Consider the following 23,234-nt stretch of genomic DNA (forward strand, 5'->3'; position numbering starts at 1 on the left):
GGCCCAGCAAGTGTAAACCAGCCCCCGTGGTTTAGCCATGAGGATTGGTGACTTTTGCCAGATTGGTTCCAGAAGGGTGGGGATTGGAGGGGCTGGGAGACTGGATGGAGGGAGAAAGAAGGAGAACACACAGACCTGTGGGAAACTTGGGAAGCAGCGGAGGAGAGAGGAGGGGTTTTCACCTCCTGAACGGGCAGGAGTAACTTGAGCATGTTTGATTCCTGAGGAGAAAGAACCAGTGGAGGAAGAGAGGCTGGTACACGCTGAGAGAAGATGCTTCATGGGTGAGGATGTCTGGCAGACGAGGAGAGATGGCATTGTTTTAAAATATTCGCGTAGTGCCTTCAGAGGAATTTGAGGTACTGTAAGGCCAACAGATCAGGAGACAATTGTCATTGAAAATGTAATTTTTTATATTCAAGAGTTTAGCTAATACTGCTGCCTTGACATCCAATTTGGCCAAATCGCCTGTAGGGATCCTAACCTGAAACCAGCCCCCTCACGTAAGCACAGCCTGAGGTAGCAGCCCCAGAGTCACAAGTACACGTGAGTTCCTGCATGAATTTCCCAATACTCTCCCCTCTGGTGCCTGTATGCCTCGTGTACCCCTTAGATAAGATGCTGTGGGGCTCACCAACCCCACTCTTTTGATTTGAAATGACCAAGCTGGATCTCGCCCAGGAACCCCCAAGGCACTCCATCCACAGACCCTAATAAAGATATGAACTCCAGGGTCTGCCTTTCTCTCTGCCTGCACCCTGCCTTGACTTCCCCATGTGGTTCCTTGAAGGGTGTGAAGTGTGCCATGTACTTCCTCCAGGACCTGTGAATAGTAAGCTTCTTATTTTCTTATTTATCTTGTGGACTCTTGCTGAACTGAGGGACTCATCATCTTGTTCCAATTAACAAGTGTGGATGTAACAAAGTTACATGGTTTTGCACAGTTCCTGAGAGGAGGGTCACATGGGGCCTTGGCCAGGTGGGGGACACACAGGGAAGCATCAGGTTTAATCAGGAGGCAGAAGTGAGGGGAAGATGTGGACCTTTATGGTAGTCTTTGTGGAAAGGAACCAGTGAGGTCAGTAGCAAGCTCTGGATTGACTAGTTTGAATAATTTCAGCTGATTCTGGGTAGAGGACTGTCCCTGTTTGTCTGGAACCTGGCCCTAGGGTGGTTAGGACAAGCTGGCTGGTGGCCTGGTCGTGGGTATGGACTCCGGACTGACTTGTTTGTATTTGAAAAGGTGCTCATGAGCAAGTTGTTTATTATCTCTAGGAATTAGCTCACCCTGGCTGGCAAGGAGAAGGGCAGTCAGCAAAGCCCCAAATAAGCTATAAAGGCCATCATAGTATGGAAAATATAAGACATGGTTCTTACAGGTGTCCAGAGCTCAACTGGATGGATGGGTCTTGGGAGAAAAATGGGTTCTTCTTTCTAAGAGGTAAGTCTTAGGTATTCTATGGACAGAGGAGTCCAGCCACCTAGAGTCCATGGGGTTGTAAAGAGTCAGATAGGACTGAGTGGCTAACACTTTTCTTTCTTTCTTAGGTAAAGCTGAGTGTGAATGCAGGTGTGTGTGTGTGTTAGAGAGAGAGAGAGAGAAATTTCAGACTTTCTTTGCCCAGAACCATGTGACCATTAGTTCCAAGTAAGACACTGGGCCATGTGGTCTGATGGTACAAGCAAACTAACAAGGTTTTCTGGAGAACACAGTCTTTTCAAGAAGTCTTGGTATGGGTGTCTAAAGGGACCAAGCTCCAGAATGCCTAGTAGATTCTTGTTCTGACTTTGAAATTCTTCAGGTGACCTTGGCTGAGTCACATCCCCTTTCTGGGTCTCCGGATCTAAGAGGGAGCTGATCTTGAGCAAAGTGGGGCTGGGCGCTGAATGAGGACTCAAACGTGGCCGAAGGTCTCATTTTAGAGCCTCATCATCAAGGGTCGTTCTTAAGGCGTTTGTGCCTTTAGAGACCCCGAGTAGGAAAAAACCTCTTTAGCTCAAGTGACAGGTTGGAAGGGAACTGTTCATTGTACAGAAGAACCTTTCAGATGAGTGTTTTTATAGATAAGCAGCAATTGACTAAGGTCTTGGAGACAGAGAACCTAAATCTGAAGGATTAGGAGCCACTGACCGTGTAAATCAATGAAAACAAACACAAAGCATCTCTGATATAATAATGTGAGTCAAGGGGCAAAGTGGGCTCCATTTACCAGCTCTGGTTGCACAACCCACTGCAAAAGCACATACTCAGTAACAGCTTTTTCAAAATTTAACAAGCAGATATCTCTTGAATATCTATTGGGTGTCTGACATTGTGTACAAAGATTTATACTGGAATAATATATAACCTCAGAACTCAAGAACAGAGACTTTTCAAACTTAAATGGATTTAAGACCCACCAGGTGGCTCAGATGGTAAAGAATCTGCCTGCAATGTGGGAGATCTGGGTTCAATCCCTGGGTCAGGTAAGATTCCCTGGAGAACAGAATGGCTACCCACTACAGTATTCTTGCCTGGAGAATCCCATGAACAGAGGAACCTGGTAGGCTACAGTCCATGGGGTTGCAAAGAGTTGGACACAACTGAGCAACTAACACTTTTGGGGAGTATTATTATTGTTTTCATTGCAACAGAGTTTCCTGGGCCCCACTTTCGGAGTTTAGATTCTGAAAGTCTGGGACAGGACTGGGAATTGGCACATAAAACAAGCATCCCAGGTGATTCTAATTAAGGAAGTTCGAGACAGCACATTAAGAAAGGCAGCTACGAGGTCACAGTCAGTCAGTCCTATAAGTCTAACTTGAGATCAACTGTCTAGACAAGAAACAGGGGTGGATGGTGGAGGAACAGATCAAACTGTCCTTATCATCATACATCAATCATCTCTTTACACAGAAGGTAAGAAGCCTTTCAAGGCAACCACTTCTACACCAGAAGACATAGGAAGGGGCCTTCCACAAGGAGTGTGATGCTATAGCTGAGGAGGGTCTAGAGCCAGGGTTGACAAGTTTTGTCCATAAAGGGCCAGAGACTGAACGTCTTAGGCTTCGCAGGTCATACAGTCTGTGAAACAACTATCCAGTTCTGCCCTCGTGGCATGAAAGCAGCCATAGCCAACTGGATGTGAACGTTCCAGTGAAACTTTATTTACAGAAGTGGGTGGCTGGAGGGATTTGTCCCCTGGGCCATAATTCGCCACCTGGTCTAGAATCTGAGACCCCCTATTTCTAGCTGTGGGTTCTTTGAAAGTATCACAATTCCCACGTCTCTGGAAGAAGGACCTACTCTTCTCTGTGAGCAGGAATTTGAGGAAGGTAGGGATTCCAACAACCTAAGAGGGTTCAGGTGAGACCTGAAGTGTACAGACTTCATCCAGTATTCCTGGCCAACAGTTTGTACGTATAAGGCATGAATGAAACATCATGGATTAAAGGATTACTATGACTGGGTCAGATATCTCTAGTAACAATATTGATGCCTGTTGATTGAATATTTTCTGTGCCCCAGACACTGCCAATAACTTCCTGCTCTCAGGTCATACTCCCAGCAACCTTATCAGGTAGGAAGTGTTATTATCACCACTTTACAGATGAGAAAACTAAGGCTCACAGAGACTAAATAACTTGTCCAAGATGACTCAGCCATAGGTTGGTACAAAAGTAATTGTGGTTTTGCACTGTTAAACTTTGCTGTTTGATGTTGGAATACATTCTTAAGTAAATGTGGTTATGCTATGCATCATTTTAATGGGCTTTTCTTGGTTTATGTTTTTTTTTTTTGAGTGACTTCTTGCTGTTTATTTTATATTTATTTTAGACTATAGAAATGATGTTAGACAAAAACCAAATTCCAACAATTCTTTTGTTCGAGTTCAAAATGGGTCGTAAAATAGCAGAGACAATTTGCAACGTCAACAATGCATTTGGCTCAGGAACTGCTAATGAATGTACAGTGCAGTGGTGGTTCAAGAAGTTTTGCAAAGGGGAAGAGCACCTTGAAGTTGAGGAGCATAGTGGCTAGCCATCGGAAGTTGACAACAATCAATGGAGAGCAGTCATCAAAGGCGATCCTCTTACAGCTGCACAAGAAGTTGCTGAAGACCTCAATGTTGACCATTCTGTGGTCATTCGGTATTTGAAGCAAATGGAAAAAGTGAAAAAACTCGATATGTGGGTGCTTTATGAACTGACCGCAAATCAAAAAAATTGTGCTTTTAAAGTGCTTTCCCTTATTCTACACAAAAACAATGAACCATTTCTTGATCAGATTATGACATGCAATGAAAAGTGTATTTTATATGACAACTGACCAGCTCAGTGGTTGGACTGAGATGACCAGCTTGGTGGCTGGGCTGAGAAAAAGCTCCAAAGCACTTCCCAAAGCCAAACTTGCATCAGAAAAAGGTCATGGTCACTGTTTGGTGGTCTGCTGTCTGTTTGATCTGTGACAGCTTTTTGAATCTCAGTGAATTTATTACAGCTGAGAAGTATTCTCAGCAAATTGATGAGATGCACCAAAAACTGCAGCGCCTGCAACCAGCAGCTGGTCAACAGAAAAAGCCCAATTCTTCCCCATGACAATGCCTAGCTCCACGTCACACAACCAACGCTTCAAAAGTTGAACGAATTGGGCTACGAAGTTTTGCCCCATTCGTCACATTCACCTGATCTCTCACCAACTGACTACCACTTCTTCAAGCATCTTAACAACTTTGCAGGCAAAATGCTTCCACAGGAAGCAGAAAATATTTTCCAAGGGTTTGTCAAATCCCCAAGCATGGATTTTTACACTACAGGAATAAAAAAACTTATTTCTCATTGGCAAAAATATGTTGCTTGTAATGGTTCCTATTTTGATTAATAAAAATGTGCTTGAGCCTAGTTATAATGATTTAAAATTCATGGTCCAAAGCTGCAATTACTTTTGTAACAACCTAAATAGTAAGTAGTGGAATGAAGACTCAGAATGACTGATAGCAGAATCCCACTCCTAACATAGCACAACCCATGGAGGAGCCAATATTATCAGAAACCATCCACAGGATGTGGACTACAGGAGGGCTAATTGTATTCACCTTCCAGTTGCTTTGGAAACTCAGGATGAGGGAGGTGACAGAGCAGGGGTGTCTGTAGGTTTAATAAGTGCTTATCCACCGAAAGCCTTGGCAGGTTGGAGTTAGCAAGGCAAGATTAGAAAGTGCTTGTTAAAGTCCTCAGACTTAGAGAGGTAGGGGCAGAAATGAGAATTTGAAGTTGCCTCTGGATTATTTAGTGAGGGTTTATCATTTTCCAAAACTTTCTGGAAAGTTCCTAGAAACTTTCCAAAAATGTTTTGACTTTATGTTTCTGCATTCAACCTAGAGAAGCTGCCATTTTCATCTGAGTGAAAAAATGAATTCAGCCTCTAGGTTTTATTCTGCTGGCCAAGTTAACCTCAGATTTGCGTTTCTATCACTGATTTGCTAAGCTGAAGACCACCTCCACTGGCTTTCAAAATTATCTTTAGCTTCCTAAAGTTTCTAATCAAACTTTGTTTTGAAAACAACCATTGTTTCTCTGGGAACCTATGAAAGGCTTTCTATTTTCTTCCTGTATAAAGCTTTGGGGGAATATTCTGTTTTTCTTTCTAGATTTATTCTGTTCAGCTGAAGACATCAGAGACCTGGCAGGAGTCTCTGTGCTTATCAGCTCCTTTCCAAAGTGAATTTGTTTGTTTGGATACTGTTGGATGAGGTACTGCCCAGCTGATTTTAAAGAAGGCTGGCAAAAAGAGGAATCAGAAACAAACTTCTTGGAAGTGGGACTTGAGCTCTGTGGAGGTCAAGATTGTGAGTCTCATGGGCGTGCCTTCTCTCCCACTTGCCAACGGTCTGTGACCGGTTCTCCTGAGATTTACCCTTCGGATGAAGGGACAGGACAGAGCTGCCCATTTTAGGTCTGAGGTCTCCTTGAAGTCTCATTTTCAACCTGTAAAAAGATGGATCTTGTTTGCTCCTTGAGAGGTAACCATCTGCTTTTGTAGAAAAATGATTTCTCCTTCTACTCTTGCTCCTCACCATTCTGTATTAATCTTTGAGTAGATTTCATGCTCCAGGAAGATGCACCCAAATTTCTATGGTGGCTCCATGTTTACTTTGGCCCATCTTCCCTGTTTGAAATTGCAGAGTTAGGCTTAGGAGATGTGGTCTCTGGAGTGAGAAATGATGAAATAATTATGTCCTAGGCCATTGGGAGATCTTTGGAAAGGAGATACTCTTCTTTCTGAGGATTTGCAGCCATACGCTTGGGTACTGGTCCAGGAATGGCTAAGAATGAAGGCACTGAGATCAGATCTACCTGAGTTCAGGTTTTGCCTCCATCACTTACTGGCAGTGTGACCTGGGGCAAGTCCCTTAAGCCTGTAATAGGTCCGTGTGTGGTTGTCAGACAGTCAGCTGGAAGTGTGAGACTGGAATGAGCTCAGGAGAGAAGTTAGGATGGGAGAAATAGATGAGGGCATCCATAAACCGATGGTGTGGAAACCACAGGATTGGTTTCCACTGGAAAGTGCTAAAGAATATATATCCTGAATATATAATGAAACCCAAGTCTGAACCCTGGGTTACAACAACATTTGGCAGTGAGATCAAAGGGAAAGGAGCTGAGTGAGCTTGTAAGCAGGAACAGCCAGGAAGGAGGGGGAAGATCCTGGACCGCTGTCACCGTGGAAGCCAAAGCCAAACCTCCTTCCTGCAATACTTCTAGGAGGGAGGTTAAGCACAGGAGACAGAACAATTTACCCTTGTCTATTGCAACATGGAAGCTTTTGGTGACACTGAGAAGTTTGGTTTTGGTGATGCTGCTGGTTCTCTGGCAAAGTGGATTGTGGACATAGCATGAAGTAAGCATGTGGTGACAGTGATGATAAGTTGGTTTGTCCACAAGTTTGCTGGGAAAGATAACTGGCAAACTGGGGCTATAGCTGGAGGGGCTGGATGATAGGAGACAGCACTTAGCAATTTACCTACACCCAGTGCTAAAATATGGTAACCACTACCACCACCTGGCTTTCAGGCTGGTCCTCAGAAATACACTCTGCATGGGGGTTTGCCTTTTAGGTAGTTTTGAAGCACCCAGCTGTGAAATTAAGACATTTGCTCCTTGGAAGAAAAGATATGATCAACCTAGACAGCATATTAAAAAGCAGAGATGTTGCTTTGCTAACAAAGGTCTGTCTAGTCAAAGCTATGGTTTTTCCAGTAGTCATGTATGGATGTGAGAACTGTACAATAAAGAAAGCTGAGCACTGAAGAATTGATGCTTTTGAACTGTGGTGTTGAAGAAGACTCTTGAGAGTCCCTTGGACTGCAAGGAGATCAAACCAGTCTATCCTACAGGAAATCAGTCCTGAATATTAATTGGAAGGACTGATGTTGAAGCTGAAGCTCCAATACTTTGGCCACCTAATGTGAAGAACTGACTTATTGGAAAAGACCCTGATGCTGGTAAAGACTGAAGGCTGGAGGAGAAGGGGATGACAAAGGATGAGGTGGTTGGATGGCATCATTGACTCGATGGACATGAGTTTGAGCAAGCTCTGGAATTGGTGATGGACAGGGAAGCCTGGTGTGCTGTAGTTCATGGGGTCGCAAAGAGTCAGATTCGACTGAGCGACTGAACTGAACTGACCTGAAGGATCCAGAGGTCCCAGACACAAATGAATGAAACATCACTTGCTGCTGCTGCTGGTAAGTCACTTCAGTCGTGTCCGACTCTGTGCGACCCCATAGACGGCAGCCCACCAGGCTCCCCCATCACCTTGGATTCTTCAGGCAAGAGCACTGGAGTGGGTTGCCATTTCCTTCTCCAGTGCATGAAAGTGAAAAGTGAAAGTGAAGTCGCTCAGTTGTGTCCGACTCTTAGCGACCCCATGGACTGGAGCCCACCAGGCTCCTCCATCCATGAGATTTTCCAGCAAGAATACTAGGGTGGGTTGCCATTGCCTTCTACAGGAAACATCACTTAGAGTGAAATTTTAGGCAAACTGGAAAGTTTCTCTTTGGAGAGAAAGAGCTGTTTGACTTTCTCTGAGCAGGGCTGCCCCTGAGAGGTCCAGAAGACCCGTGGAAGCTTCTTCTCTGACCATCCAGTTCATCTGCTTGAGTGTGGAGATCTCCAGCACTCCTGCTCACAGTCCGCATTTGAAAGTAGAATTTGCTAATGTAATCTATGTGTTGCAGTTGTAGGACACCAGTGTACATGTGTATGTGTGTGAGTATAATCTTTATTAAAGAGCAGAATAAATCTTATACAAATCTGATAATCGTCTCACAAAACTCTGGGCCTTTCCATTTACATTCCGCAACTTAGTCTCCCTACTACATCAAGGACAAAAATAATGGCTTGTGAGGACTTAACAGCTTAAGGATGGAAAACTTAAAACTGGTAGGATTCTGCCCAAATCCTATCAGCTTTTCTTGCTTCTCATAAACCTTTAATCAGCATCAACTGTGTGTGTGTGTGTTTCTGTGTGTGTGTATACATATGCATACACACTCTCTGCTCCTGTCCTCTCATAACAATGGTGTAAAAGACACACACCAACAACTGGAATTGTGTCAGAAATGGGTTCCAATATTGGCCACCTCTAATATACCTGAAGGTAAACTTACTCCCTGGCTCTGGGCTGGGTTGCCCAGAGTAGAGGGATGCCAGATTCCCCCGCTCTCATGAGCTGAAGCCCCAAGCTCTCTGCTCACTGCCGTTCAAGGCTGCACAAGGCCATGGACAGGTGGAAGTCTATTTAGTCTCAAATATCCATAACTAAAAACTTCCTCCTTCCTCCAGCCCCACTCTACACTTCAAGTAAGGAAATTCTGAGTACTTTCAGTAGATGAACTCCTCAATTATCTAAGCACAAAAATCTCTTTATTCCATGAAATACCTATAACCAACCAACCAAAGTATCTAACAGGTGTCTGCAATATTGAATATTATTTTACCAATAAAACTTCACTAAACAGAGCCTTCAAGTAATCAGATGGCAGTTAGTCCTTATCTCTAATAGCATAGCATTTGGGGGAGGGATGGACAAATCAAATCACAAACTAGAAAATAATGAAACGTTCCCTGGTGGCTCAGATGGTAAAGAATCTGCCTGCAATGCAGGAGACCTGGGTTCAATCCCTGGGTTGGGAAAATCCCCTGGAGGAGGAAATGGCAACCCACTCCAGTGGAGAACTGGAAACACCAATTTGGTGTTTGGACAGGAGTTTGATGGACTCATGATGGACATGAGTTTGAGCAAACTCAGGAAGATGATGAAGGACAGGGAAGCCTGGAGTGCTGCTGTCCACGGGGATCTCAAAGATCTGATATGACTGAGCGACTGAACAAGTATAACTCGGACCAGGCGTTACTGGGTGGAACTGGCTCTGTTGTTGGCTGATCCAACTTCACCTTCCCTTTCTCTAGCCTCCTGCTAGCCAAGGGTGATCAGGGGCATGTGACATAATCATGCTAAAGAGATTTTGTTTGTTATCTTGAGTTTCTAGGAAAGAAACACCTTGCATCTCCTTTCCAAAGAAGCAGGTTGGGCACTTCTGGATCCAACTAAGATGGGGTAAGCATACTCCACTCTCTCACATAACACAATAAAAAAACCTCTGGACAGAATACACCAAACTATCTGAGGACTCCGAAAAGTAAATAATATAATAAGAGTAGGGGAACTGAAGAGGGAAATAAAAACTCAAAGAATGCTTCATACCATGTTGAATCCCCCCCACTCTTTATTCCCTCATAGGATCTTGGCATATATTCTGGCACAACCCTAATCCCAAAGCGGCACAGACACAAAAAGTTCCAAGAAAAACTCTTTCTTTCTAGCGAATGGACTAGGAAGGATGATCCTGCAAGATAGAAAGTAAGGTGGTAGTGGTTGTTTCCATTTATTTTTCTTTCTCTCATTAATCTTCTGGTCCTGCCCTAAGGCAAACCAGTCACAAAATGCACTCCTGTCATTGTAGCATCAGAAATGATGACAGGACCAACCTCACATGCATCTAAAACTCTGAGAGAAAATCTCTCTTTCTGACCAGAGAAACTGGAAAAAGGACTCCCAAACTCTGAAGAATGTACATGAGGAGCAATGCCCATTTTTTCCCTCTCTTTCCTCTTGCTGCTTCATCCCAAGATGGATTTAGTCATGGTAAGTATGTGATAGCTAAATCTCTGGCTTTCTAGCCAAAGTGCTCGGGAAAAGGGACCTTTAGAGCCTGAAGGTAGAGGGAAATCATAAAGAGGAGAAACTTTAAAAAGGGATCTTTTAAATATGTGTAAGAAAACTAGGAATCATGCTTGAGTTGTCCATATATGAAACTGACCCAAAGCAACAAAACAAAGGTTTTGATAAGTGATTATGGTAGATGGACCAGTTGAGGGCTACAAAGGCTTAGAAAAGAAGACTAACACTGGATCCGCACACCAAAGAAGGAAGGTCAGGACTTCCATTCTGAACCTCGCTGGGTTAATTTTCTGTTAAATTACCACCAACATTCTTCAAAGCATATTAATGGGACCAAAAGTCTCATGATGTTCTAGGAATCTAGGACACAGTTACTTGATATACAAAAAACAAGGAAAATCTGAACAGTTCTCAAGGGAAAGCATAATAAAGAAATACCAAACCTGAGATGATACAGATGTAGAATTATCAGACAAAGGCTTAAACCAACTATTATAACCATGCTCCATGAAGTTAGATCAAAAACTGATCAAACACTAGTGAAAAGCATGAGAAGAAGAAAATTTGTCAGCAAAGAAATAGAGCATGTAAAAAAGAGACAAATAGAAATTTTAGAAATGACAGTTTTAATATTTGAAAGTTCATTGGAGAGGCTTAATAGAAGAATGGATATGACAGAGGAAAGAATAATTAGTAAACATGAGCTAGATAAACTCAGAATAGTATAAGAAAACTAGAAACAAATGTTCCTATGAACAAAAACATAAAAATCAAAATATCAGCTAACTGAATCTGATAATATAGTAAAAGAATGTTACATTATAATGGGTCGAATTTATTCAGGGAATGCAAGGCTGGTTTAACATTAGAAAATCACTCAAAATAACCCATAATATGAGCAGACTAAGTATGAAAAACTGCATTCTTGTATCAACAGATGCAAAAAAACAATTGACAAACTTCAACATTTCTTCATGATAAAGACTTTCAGCAAACTAGTGATAGAAGGGGACCTCTTTCACCCAAACTTAACTAGAGCTAGCATTACACTTAATGATGGAAGATGAATGGTTTTCCACTAAGATCAAGAACAGGGCAGTGATATTCACTCTCACCAGTCCTCCTTATGCAATATGGTACTGGAATTTTTATCCTATGTAATAAGGCAAGAAAAGAGATAAAACGCATATAGACTGGCAAAAAAGAGAGAGGACTGGCACTATTTTCAGATGGTGTGATTGTCTATACAGAAAATCTCAAGGAATGTACAAAAAGTTTCTAGAATTGGCGACTTTAGCAAAATCACAGAGTACAAAGTCAATATTCAAAACAATCCAAGCATATTTTTATATAATAGCAATGAACACTTGGAAACCACACCCCCCTTGCCCCCCAATTTTAGAGCACAATTTACAATAACTTAGAAAACAGATGAGAATCCAACAAAACATGTGCAAGATATTCTAAAAAAATGTGCTCAAAAAGAGAAAACTCTGATAAAAGAAATTAAAGGTCCAAATATTTGGAGAGATATCCAAGTTCATGGGTTAGAAGACTCAATATTGTTTGTAATATCAATTCTCCACAAATTTAGTAAGTAGTTATAACACAGTGCCAATAAAAATACTAGCAGAATGTTTTGTGGCTATTCCCCAGCTGATTGTGAAATTTTCATGGAAATTCAAAGGAACTACAGTAGCCAAAACAATTCTAGAAAAAAAAGAAACCTGGAGGAGTCACGGTATCTCAATGTAAGACAAACTATAGACATACAGTAACCACAACAATGTAGTGTTGGTATCAAGGTAAACACATAGATAAATGGAGCAGAGAAGAAAGCATAGAAATAAATCCACACAAATAGAAACAATTGATTTTTGACATAGATCCACAAGCAACTCAATTGAAAATAGTCTTTTTAATGAATGATGGTGGAACACTGGACATCCATATGCAAAAAAATTGAACTTTGACCAATCTCTCAGAACTTATACAAAAATTAACTCAAAACAGATCACAGATCTAGAAGTAAAATGTAAAACTAGAAAACTTTTAGAGGAAAACATAGGAGAAAATCGTTGTGACTTTGGGTTAGGCAGCTAAACACCACAGTATAATCCATAAAAGAGGAGTTGGTAAATTGCATTTACAATAGTGAAAAGTTTTGCTCTGTAAAAGAGGATGAAAATTTAAGTTACAGACTGAGAGAAGATATTTGCAAATCACTTATCTGAGAGAATATATGAAGTACCTCAGAATTCAATAATAAGACAAAAAACCTAATTAAAAATAAGAAAAGTTTTGAATGGATCCTTCACCAAAGAAGATACACAGTGAAAATATGCTTAAACATCATTTGTTATTAACAAAATGCAAATTAAAGCCACAATGAAATAACACTATGAATCTATTAGAATGACTAAAGTATTAAAAAAATAAAGCCAAAATACTGACAATATACCAAATGCTGGTGATTATACAGAGCATTTGGGATTCACACACATTGTTGGTGGAAATTTAAAAATGGCACAGTCTTTCTGGAAAACAGTTCGGTAGTTTATCAAATTAAACATACTCTAATCATACGACTCAGCTATCCTACTCATAGGTATTTATCCTAGAGAAATGAAAACGTTTGTTCACACAAAAGTCTGCATGTGAATGTATACAGCAGACTTAATGATTGCCAAAAACCAGAAATGGCCCAAATGTTTTTCAACAGGTGCTTGAATAAACAAGCTATGGCTCATCCATACAATGGGATAATATTAAATACAAGTAGGAATGAACTATTATGTACAGCAACTTGAATGCGTTCTACTGAGTGAGAGGAACCAGACTCAAAATGTTTCCCACTGATTGACTGCATTCATATGGTACTCAAGAAAAGGCAAAATTACCATGAAGGAGAACAAATCTGTATTTCTCTGGGTTTACGGCTGGGGCCAGGAGAAATAGCAACAACCTCAGACACACAGATGATACCACCCTAATGGCAGAAAGTGAAGAGGAACTAAAGAGCCTCTTGATGAAGGTGAAGGAGGAGAGTGGAAAAGCTGGCGTTGAAACTCAACATTCAAAAAACTAAGATCATGGCACCCAGACCCATCACTTCATGGCAAATAGATGGGGAAAAAAATGGAAACAGTGGCAGATTTTTTCTTGGGCTCCAAAATCTCTGTGGATGGTGACTACAGCCATGAAATTAAAAGACACTTGTTCCTTGTAAGAAAAGCTATGACAAACCTAGGTGGTGTATTAAAAAGCAGAGGCATCACTTTACTGACAATGGACTGTATAGTCAAAGCTATGGTTTTTCCAGTAGTCATGTATGGATGTGAGAGTTGGACCACAAAGAAGGCTGAGCCCCGAAGAATTCATGCTTTTGAATTGTGATGCTGGAGAAGACTCTTGAGAGTCTTTTGGACTGCAAGGAGATCAAACCAGTCAACCCCAAAGGAAATCAACTCTGAATATTCACTAGAAGGACTGATGCCGAAGCTGAAGCTCCAATACTATGACGTCCTGATGTTAAGAGCCGAACCATTGTAAAAGACCCTGATGATGGGAAAGATTGAGGGCAGGATGAGAAGTGGGTAACAGAGGATTCGATGCTTGGATGGCATCACTGACACATTGGACATGAGTTTGAGCAAACTCCGGGAGATAGTGAAGGACAGGGAAGCCTGGCATGCTGCAGTTCATGGGGTCGAAGAGTCAGACACGACTGAGCGACTGAACGACAACAAAGGCCTGGGGCAGAGGTATGACTATGAAGGGGCAGCAGAAGGGAATTTGGGGGCATGCAGTTCTGTTTCCTGATTGTGGTGGTGATTGCACAATTTAGCACATTTGTCAAAACCCACAAAATTGTACCACAACTATAAAGTGCATTTTACTCTTTGTAATTAAAAAAAAATTACCAAAGGGGACCAATTTGGCTGTTACTCTCCTTTACCTCAGCACACACCACAGCTTCCTACTTTGTCCTGGCTGGACTGTGGAGTTAATGGTTGGAGGTTCAGCTGCCTTTTGGTGCCTGAAGGGAGAAGCTTGAACAGCCAGAAAGTCAAGGCTGATGGAGAGCTTCAGACAGAATCTTGGTCTTTTAATGAATTGCTGAACCCTGGGCAATATTCCTCCTGACTAGTGACTCACCAAGGATGGAAGGTATCCACACAGCATGCAGGCAATAAGGGGCTGCATTGTCTGTAGAAAATTTAAAACAATAATAAAACCAACTGGAAGTCAGTCTGCTTTTCCTGTCGGCAGTTCTAACAATGCCATGGACAAAATACTCCTCCTCTCTCAGATAAGTCTTTTATTAATTTAAGTTCTGGACCATTGCTCCAGTTACTGTGGCATTTTAATAGCATATATGTAAGTTACAGCCAGTCACCTACAGGACACATGGACTGAAATACATGTGTTCATTTAGACAGTAAACTAGACAGGTTTCCCCTAGATTCAGATTCATTTGGGCTTTTCAGGGATCACTTCAGCCACCCTGTTTCATATTTTAGATTTAAACACAGAATTAGAAATTCTTTTTCAAAGTAGTCATGTATGGATGTGAGAGTTGGACCATAAAGAAAGCTGAGTATTGAAGAATTGATGCTTTTGAACTGTGGTGTTAGAGAAGACTCTTTAGAGTATCTTGGACTGCAGGGAGATCCAACAAATCCATCCTACAGGAAATCAGTCCTGAATATTCATTGTAAGGACAGATGCTGAAGCTGAAACTCCAATACTTTGGCCATCTAATGTGAAGAGCTGACTCACTGGAGAAGACCGGATGCTGGGAAAGATTGAAGGCAAGAGGAGAAGGGGACGACAGATGATGAGATGGTTGGATGGCATCACCAACTCCATGGACATGAGTTTGAGCAAGTTCTGGAAGTTGGTGATGGACAGAGAGGCCTGGTGTGCTGCAGTCCACGGGGTCGCAAAGAGTGGAATACAACTAAGAGGCTGAACTGAATAGAATATAGAATGACAGAACTGAAGTAACTCAAGCCCAGATTCTCTACTTTTACAATCATCATGCTGCCATTTCTTACTTGGAATCTGCTGTTTAAACACAGATAAGTGCAAGGCTAGGATACACAGAGCACATTCAAAGCAAAACAAGATGATTCTATTACCAACTTATCGGGGTTTCCCTGAATTAACTTCTATGCTGAATATGATGTTCATCAAAAATACATAACAAAACATGCTAATTTGAAGACAATTTTGTCGTAAAGAGACTTTAAAAATGATTCATTGCAGTTGTCACACGTGCTAGGTAGGCAGTTGTGCTTAGCTTCTTGGGAGATAAATATACAGATGTGTAAGCCTCGTTAAACAGGTTTTCTGTTACTTGCAGGTTAACTCAAGCCCATGTTTCTTGTTTTCATAGAGAGAGGTGTTCTTAGATAGAGGTGGTGGTGTTAGATAGAGGTCTTGAGGGAAGAACAGTACAAAAGTAAAACCCATTGAAAGACTCCACACCATCAAATCTTGGATTTCATTTCGGTGCATCCCATAGCAGTTTGTAGCTCAGACGGTAAACAATCTGCCTGCAATGCAGGAGACCTGGGTTTAATCCCTGGGTCAGGAAGATCCCCTGGAGAAGGAAACAGCAACCCACTCCAGTATTCTTGCCTGAAGAATCCCATGGACAGAGGAGACTGGCAGGCGACAGTCCATGGGGTCACAAGAGTCAGACATGGCTGAGGGACTAAATCACCACCATAACAGTTCAGGGCATCATGGGCTCTCTCCCTCAAGGTGGCCCTATTTACTGACCATTTGTTTAGCGTGCCTTTGCAAACGTTAATCAGAGGAAGAATCTCCTTGTGGGGAAGTTGACCTTTATGATGATCAAAGTTGAAAACAATTCTAATAAAGAAGAATTCAATTTGCTTTTCAGGTACATTGCTTTTCATCTCACAGTGCTGAGAATGGAGTGACCCAATGGAACTGCTTCTAGAGAACAGGCCACGTGGCCACACTGGGCTGCATGGCCCTATGTCATGTTAGCTATGTGTATCCTGGCAGGAGATGATTGATCCTGGCCACTCCTGTTCTTCCTCTATCTGCTATTGTCTCTGCGAAGCCCGCAAACTCTTGTTCATTCATTCCTTCTTCCTGCAATATTTGTTGGGTTTCTTACTGGCTAGTTTCAAGAACACACTGATGAGCTAAAGCTCATCCGCCCCTGACATTTGGGAGGCCACATTCTCATGGGAAGAGAGAAAAGAAGCAAATATTCCCAAGAATTAGTGTATAGTAATTACTAGCTGTGCTAAGGTATGTGTGAAATTTGCTCAGTCGTGTCTGACTCTTTGCAACCCCATGGACTATATAGTCTGTGGAATTCTCCAGGCCAGAATACTGGAGTGGGTAGCCTTTCCCTTCTCCAGGGGATCTTCCCCACCCAGGAATCGAACTGGTGTCTCCTACATTATAGGTGGATTCTTTACCAATGAAGGTATGTGAGAAGAAGTTAAATAGAGCTGGGAATGAATAAAGGATGTACCAGTTTAGTCTAGGGTTTGGCAAAGCTTAGAGAGGAAGCGGTGGTCTTTATGGGGCCATGCAGCTCTTGGTGTCTGCCTCCTTCAGAAGTTAGCGCTCCATCTCCATTTTACTCAGGGAAATTTGAGAGGATTCTGTCCCTTGCAACCAACGCTAGAGAGAAGATTAAAAAAACAAAACCTTTTCTGAACTCAGAGAAATCCACATCAAATGAAGGAATCTCAGGCACAAGGAAAAAGGGTGGTGAGAGATATTTTTGAGGGGAGGGGCCTTCTTAATGATTTTCAAATAATATTGCCAACTCTAAGGACTTCCTGATGAGAAGATACTTGTGAAATTTAACCAGGGAGCAACGGTCCTGTGGTTGGTGGTTGGTGGAAGGGCTGCCCATCGTAGTGGCAAGGTTCCTGCAGTCTCCTGGCCCAGGAGGGAACCAAGGCATTAATTCCAGGCCTGCAGAAGAACGGAAAACGGTGCTCTCAGGAGCCCAGGCACAGCCCTCTGGCTTTCCTGGGAGTTTCCCTACGTTAAAATGCATTGGCTGTGAGTCAACATTTCCCTCGCTGTGGGGGGCTTTGCGCCTGAGTTCCTCGGCCTCATTTCCTTCCCAGGACCCGGATGACTGGCAGGCAGCTGTGAATGACAAGCTCTGAAAATAAGAGAAGGGGGTTGGCAGGGCGCAAACAGCCCTAACTTGGCAACAAAGCTCTTAGCTCCGGGGCCATGTGAATAGCATCTGGCCACATCCAGAAAGCACATCTCTGGGTGGGTGCAGGGGATCCTCTTGCAGATGCCAGGGAAAGTGGAGCCAGTGGAAGAGGCCGTCAGTGTGGAGAGGGGCTCACACGGGGCACAAGGAAGGATGAGACTGGCGTGGGTGTCCTGATGGCTTCCTAGTGGGCTGCTGGCCCCTACTGCTCAGGAGATGTGTGGATGGCCAGAACGTCACCTTTTAGTCCCTACAACTGGACACGAGCTTTTGCTCTGACCCCTGGGCTGGGAATTTGAAAAGCTGTATCCTGGTCTCAACTCTGTGCTGACCTGCTGTGGGACACCAGGCAACCGCCCGAGTTCTCTAAGCCTCAGTACCCTTATCCAAAACTGGAAATTCAGCTCTATGAGCTCCAGAGTGCCTTCCTGCTCTGTTGTGATATCTTGTTAAAGGCTCTTTCTTCATCATGGCTTTATGATGTAACAGATGAGGTGATGTGGGAAAACTAACAAGATGGCCCTGGTCAGGCTCTCTCACCCCAAACTCTCATGCCCTCTAGCTCCATGTTCCTATAAACAGTGACCGTTGCACGGCTTTGTAATAGTTGAGATCACTTATAGCTCTGCACACATGCATCACGAGGTACTTGCTTGGCGACCGGCTACTTTCCTTCCGTAAGCACATGTAAGCTCCACCAGGAGAAGCCCTGCTGGCTGCGTGCGGGTTGCTGCGGTGTGATGTCTGCTGCTGCAGCCACTGAGCTAGCCAGCAGAGAATAAGTGCAGCTGCTGCTCCTACGGCTCCTCTCACTTCCAGCCTCTTAGCTCACACCTCCCCTACCTGGGCCCAGCGAACAGTGCGCAGTAAGATACAGTCAAGACAACTGGCGGAAGCTTTTAAGTTTAATTAGGTCCCATTTGTTTATTTTTGCTTTTATTTCCAATATTCTGGGAGGTGGGAAACTATAAGCAAGGTGAAAAGACAGCCTTCAGAATGGGAGAAAATATTAGCAAACAAAGCAACAGACAAAGGATTAATCTCAAAAATATACAAGCAACTCCTGCAGCTCAATTCCAGGAAAATAAATGACCCAATCCAAAAATGGGCCAAAGAACTCAACAGACATTTCTCCAAAGAAGAAATACAGATGGCTAACAAACACATGAAAAGATGCTCAACATCACTCATTATCAGAGAAATGCAAATCAAAACCACAATGAGGTACCACTACACGCCAGTCAGAATGGCTGCTATCCAAAAGTCTACAAGCAATAAATGCTGGAGAGGGTGTGGAGAAAAGGGAATCTTCTTACACTATTGGTGGGAATGCAAACTAGTACAGCCACTATGGAGAACAGTGTGGAGATTCCTTAAAAAACTGGAAATAGAACTGCCATATGACCCAGCAATCCCACTCCTGGGCATACACACCAAGGAAACCAGATCTGAAAGAAACACGTGCACCCCAATGTTCATTGCAGCACTGTTTATAATAGCCAGGACATGGAAGCAATCTAGATGCCCATCAGCAGACGAATGGATAGGGAAGCTATGGTACATATACACAATGGAATATTACTCAGCCATTAAAAAGAATACATTTGAATCAGTTCTAATGAGGTGGATGAAACTGGAGCCCATTATACAGTGAAGTAAGCCAGAAAGATAAATACCAATACAGTATACTAACGCATATATATGGTATTTAAAATGATAACCCTATATGAAGGACAGAAAAAGAGACACAGATGTATAGAACAGACTTTTGGATTCTGTGGGAGAAGGCGAGGGTGGGATGATCTGAGAGAATAGCATTGAAACATGTATATTATCAAGTGTGAAACAGATCACCAGCCCAGGTTGGATGCATGAGACAAGTGCTCAGGGCTGGTGCACTGGGATGACCCAGAGGGATGGGATGGGGAGGGAGGTGGGAGGGGGGTTCAGGATGGGGAACACATGTAAATCCATGACTGATTCATGTCAATGTATGGCAAAAACCACTACAATATTGTAAAGTAATTAGCCTCCAACTAATAAAAATAAATTAAAAAAAAAGACAGTTGGCGCTGTGAACTGGATCAGCAAGACAGGTGGGAAACAAGATCGTTTGCTGCTTGGTTAGCAGGCTTCCATGGAAAGAGTAACCTCCATATTTTGGGGTGGTTGACAATAATATGCAGATTCTTTCTCACAGTCTCATATACAACCCAAGACGTACTTAAAGTTGGCATCACAAGCATCTTTTCAGCCCAGAGGGCAGAATTTGCCAAATCATGGGCAACTGAGGTTGAGAAGAACGATGGAATTCTGTGGCTGTTTGCCAAAAGCTTGTGAGAATTCTGTGGTTTCAGAAATTTTTGTGAAATTTTGCAAATATATTTTTAAAACATTTATTTTCTTAAAGTCTAAATAATTTAAAATGTTGCCAAGAGAGTACATGGAGCTCCCTGATCCCCTTCATCCAGTTTGACCTAATGTTGACATTTTATGTAACTAAGGTACACTTATCAAAACTGAGAAATTAATATTTGTATGGTATTATAAACTGTACACTTCATCTGAATCTTTCTAGTTTTTATACAATCTTTCTTGGATGTAGGACTCAATGAAGATACTACGGTATATGTAGCCATTCTATCCTCCTGGTGTCCTCTGCTGTATGACAATTCCTTTTTTTCCCCCATGACCTTGATAGTTTTGAATGGTTCTGGTCATCTATTTTGAGGAATGCCCCTCCATGTGGATTTTTCTGTTTTCTCATGATCAGCCTGGGGTTTTGGATTTGGGAAAAAAGGTGAAGCACCCTTTTCATAATATGACATCAGGGGTACTTAATATCAACATGCATTATCACTGATGATGATAAACTTCATCACTCAGTTGGGGTGATATCTGCCAGATTTGTCCACTGGAAAGTTGTTATTTTCCTCTTTCTGTTTGTTAGAGGTAAGTGTGCTTATTTTTTTATGCTTTAACTTTTGGGGGGTTTATGATTTAAAAATCTAGATTCTAATCAAAATTTCTTCCTGTCCTAAGGAATATGAGTCTCTGAGACTAAACTGTAATCATTGTTCAAAGTGCTTTGGTAAGTTAAGGATAGTAGGTTTAACTGGGACCTGTGCAAATTAAGGGAAGAGAGGATATGTGAATGAACATCCCCTCACTCTCTCCAGCCAACTGGTTCCATGAGACGTTCACACAGGTTGGAGGTGCAGTCTGTGGGCTTGAAGGGGAGGCTGGTTGGTTGGCTTATATGACTCTTCAACCCATGACTTTGACCCCATGGTCTACATCATGGCCCCAGTGGCCAGGCACCCCATTTAGGCAACTGTCAGCCTGCAAGGGATCTGTTTTGGGTGATATGCGCATCTGGTCACATTTGCCTGGAGTCTAAGGATTTCAGTGCTTGCTGTCCATCAGAAGGCTATCTCAAATCCACTGCAAGCAAGGGGCCTGGGCAAAGCAGATTGTCCAGATGTCTGCTGGGCATGGGTTCACAGGAGATGTTTCTGGGGGCACATCCCCTGTATTACCCCACTCTGCTCATTAGGGGCCAGCCATTGAGCTATTGTTCCAAGAGGAAGCCTCTGGGTCACTTTTGCTGCCTTCCTCCAAGTCACAATGACTTTAAACAGGCAACATCTGACAGTGCGGGAGCCCCTTGCAGCCCTGGGTGAAATTATGATAACAAGAGAAAAAAGCTATTACTGCCACCATGCTTTCATTATGCAAATGATATTAAGATAGGCTGTGTGGATCGCCCCTGGCTATGCTATAATCTCCATGCAGTGATTATAATGTGTCAAACTTAGTCATTTTGATTATGACATGTTAATTACATGCCATCCTCATGTAGACATGAATATTACTCCCCGTCAGACAAAACACAAATTGGGGCCATTGTTAGTTGGTTAGTCGTGTGTGTGTGTTTTAACTTTTTTTATTAAATGGATTAAAAGATTTAAAAGATATGTAATATTGCAAACTAATTAAATACCGGCCGGCTCCTCCGTGCTCCACTGGGTGGAGATGGGGATGCGGCTCACTTGGACTGCTTGGGTTGCATTTTTGAGCTCTGGGTGCCATTGGCAAAATGGGGTTTCCTGGGAAACAAGAAGACTGAGTTGTCTGAGGGATTGGGAGGGAGTGAGAAAGCCTGAGTTGTTAGGGAGCATTTGAAAACCCTGGGCCCAATGTGGATTGGGAGGAAGAGTAGAGCATCAAGGTCAGATGACTGATGGGACAGCTGATAGGGAACCAGAAGTGTCCCTGCAGACCCTCGAGTCCACCTCTCCTTTCACTGGAGAGGAGGTTTAGGACTCAGAGATGTGAAGGAACATGTCCAGGGTCACCCAGCCAGACTGAGATCGAATTGGGACACATTATGGCACCATGCCACTGCGACTTAGATTGCCATTTCCTTGTGGCAACAGAAGGGTGGTCTGGCTTTAATGGGAACCACTATAATTTTTCCAAGTGACCACTGAGAAGGGCTCTTTGATGCATACATTCATAGATCATCAAGTCCAAGCCTTCCAACTTGGCATCCATGGTTCTCCACAATTGGGCTCCACTGTACCCTACTCTTAGGCTTGTCTGCTAGTTTCATCTTAACATAACTCTTTTGCACCTGTAAAAATATTTTCCACTGCATTGTTCTCCAAACACATCTTAAATCTTCATTGCTTTGGGCTAATATAAAATCTGAAATAATAATATTTATTTAATGTATATTTAGTATTTATTTAGTATATATTTTAGTATATATTTAGTATATTTATTTAGTGTATATTTATATACTAGTATATAAAAGTATATATTTTTACATATTTAGTATATTACTTATTTAGTATACATTCAGTATATATTTAGTATATATTTATTTAGTACATATTTAGTATATATTTAGTCAGGACTCTCGGTCCTTCCCCTCAATTTATTTGTTCAAATTCATTTAGCTTCACAGCAATCCTATCAAGTATTACTATATCACTGATGAGGAAATAGAGGCAAGCAGAGCTTAATCCAGGGCAGTCTGCCTCCTGAGCCCACTCTTCTTACTTAGAATATGCTGCCTTTCTGAATTAATGTTTTCTTTTCCTTCTTTAAATTGTATTTACCTTTCAAGACCCACATCCATTGTTTCTTTGCCAGGAAGCTTTCTCTGCTGTAGGAGATCATATTATTATTCATAAATATCTTCGTTTCCCTGAGCAGGGTTGTATTCCTCTGTCCCATTTGATGGCGGCCATGACCATGGACCATGGACAATGACCGTGTCATTATGCTTTGGTCATAATGTGAATGGAATGATGTGTAGAACTTTATGATATGTGAATAGAAATGACAAGTATCACGTCCAAGCAGAATCTTTATCTACTAATTCTCCCCTTGCCAGTTGCCATCATGAACAGAAATGTCCTAGACAGAGACTGATGCCCCAGCCTGGGTTTCAGAATGAAGATGCCATGGAGCAGTGCAGCTGGCCACATGGAGAGAGAAACAAGTCAGAAACTGTTGCTATTGTGAGACACAAACAGTTCAGGGTCGTTTGTGACCTCAGCAGAACTCAGCCTATCCTGACTGATTCACCTGCTTCCCCAAGGAATCTCAATCCATCCTGGGCCCCTGGCCCAGAATGTACCCTCTGTACCTCTTGCCATGTCTGGGCCCACTTGGTTAGCTAACTTGTCACACTTCTCCCTAAGGGGACTGTCATGTTTTAAGGACAAGTCATGCGCCTGCTTCCTTCACCTCCTTACTCACATGTAG

The 23,234-nt window shown here is 42.5% G+C and overlaps 1 long non-coding RNA gene across 1 annotated transcript; it reads right to left on the reverse strand.

Annotated features, from left to right (window-relative positions):
* Window positions 1-175: 175 nt before the first annotated feature.
* LOC110140222 (uncharacterized) lies at window positions 176-22,978 on the reverse strand. Its single transcript, XR_002314692.2, has 3 exons — window positions 22,583-22,978; window positions 21,460-21,565; window positions 176-362 (listed from the first exon to the last, which is right to left on the reverse strand). It is a non-coding gene; the product is annotated as an uncharacterized lncRNA (long non-coding RNA).
* Between the last annotated feature and the right edge of the window lie 256 nt (window positions 22,979-23,234).

This window comes from Odocoileus virginianus, chromosome 22, assembly GCF_023699985.2.
Source record: "Odocoileus virginianus isolate 20LAN1187 ecotype Illinois chromosome 22, Ovbor_1.2, whole genome shotgun sequence".
Lineage (NCBI taxonomy): Eukaryota > Metazoa > Chordata > Mammalia > Artiodactyla > Cervidae > Odocoileus > Odocoileus virginianus.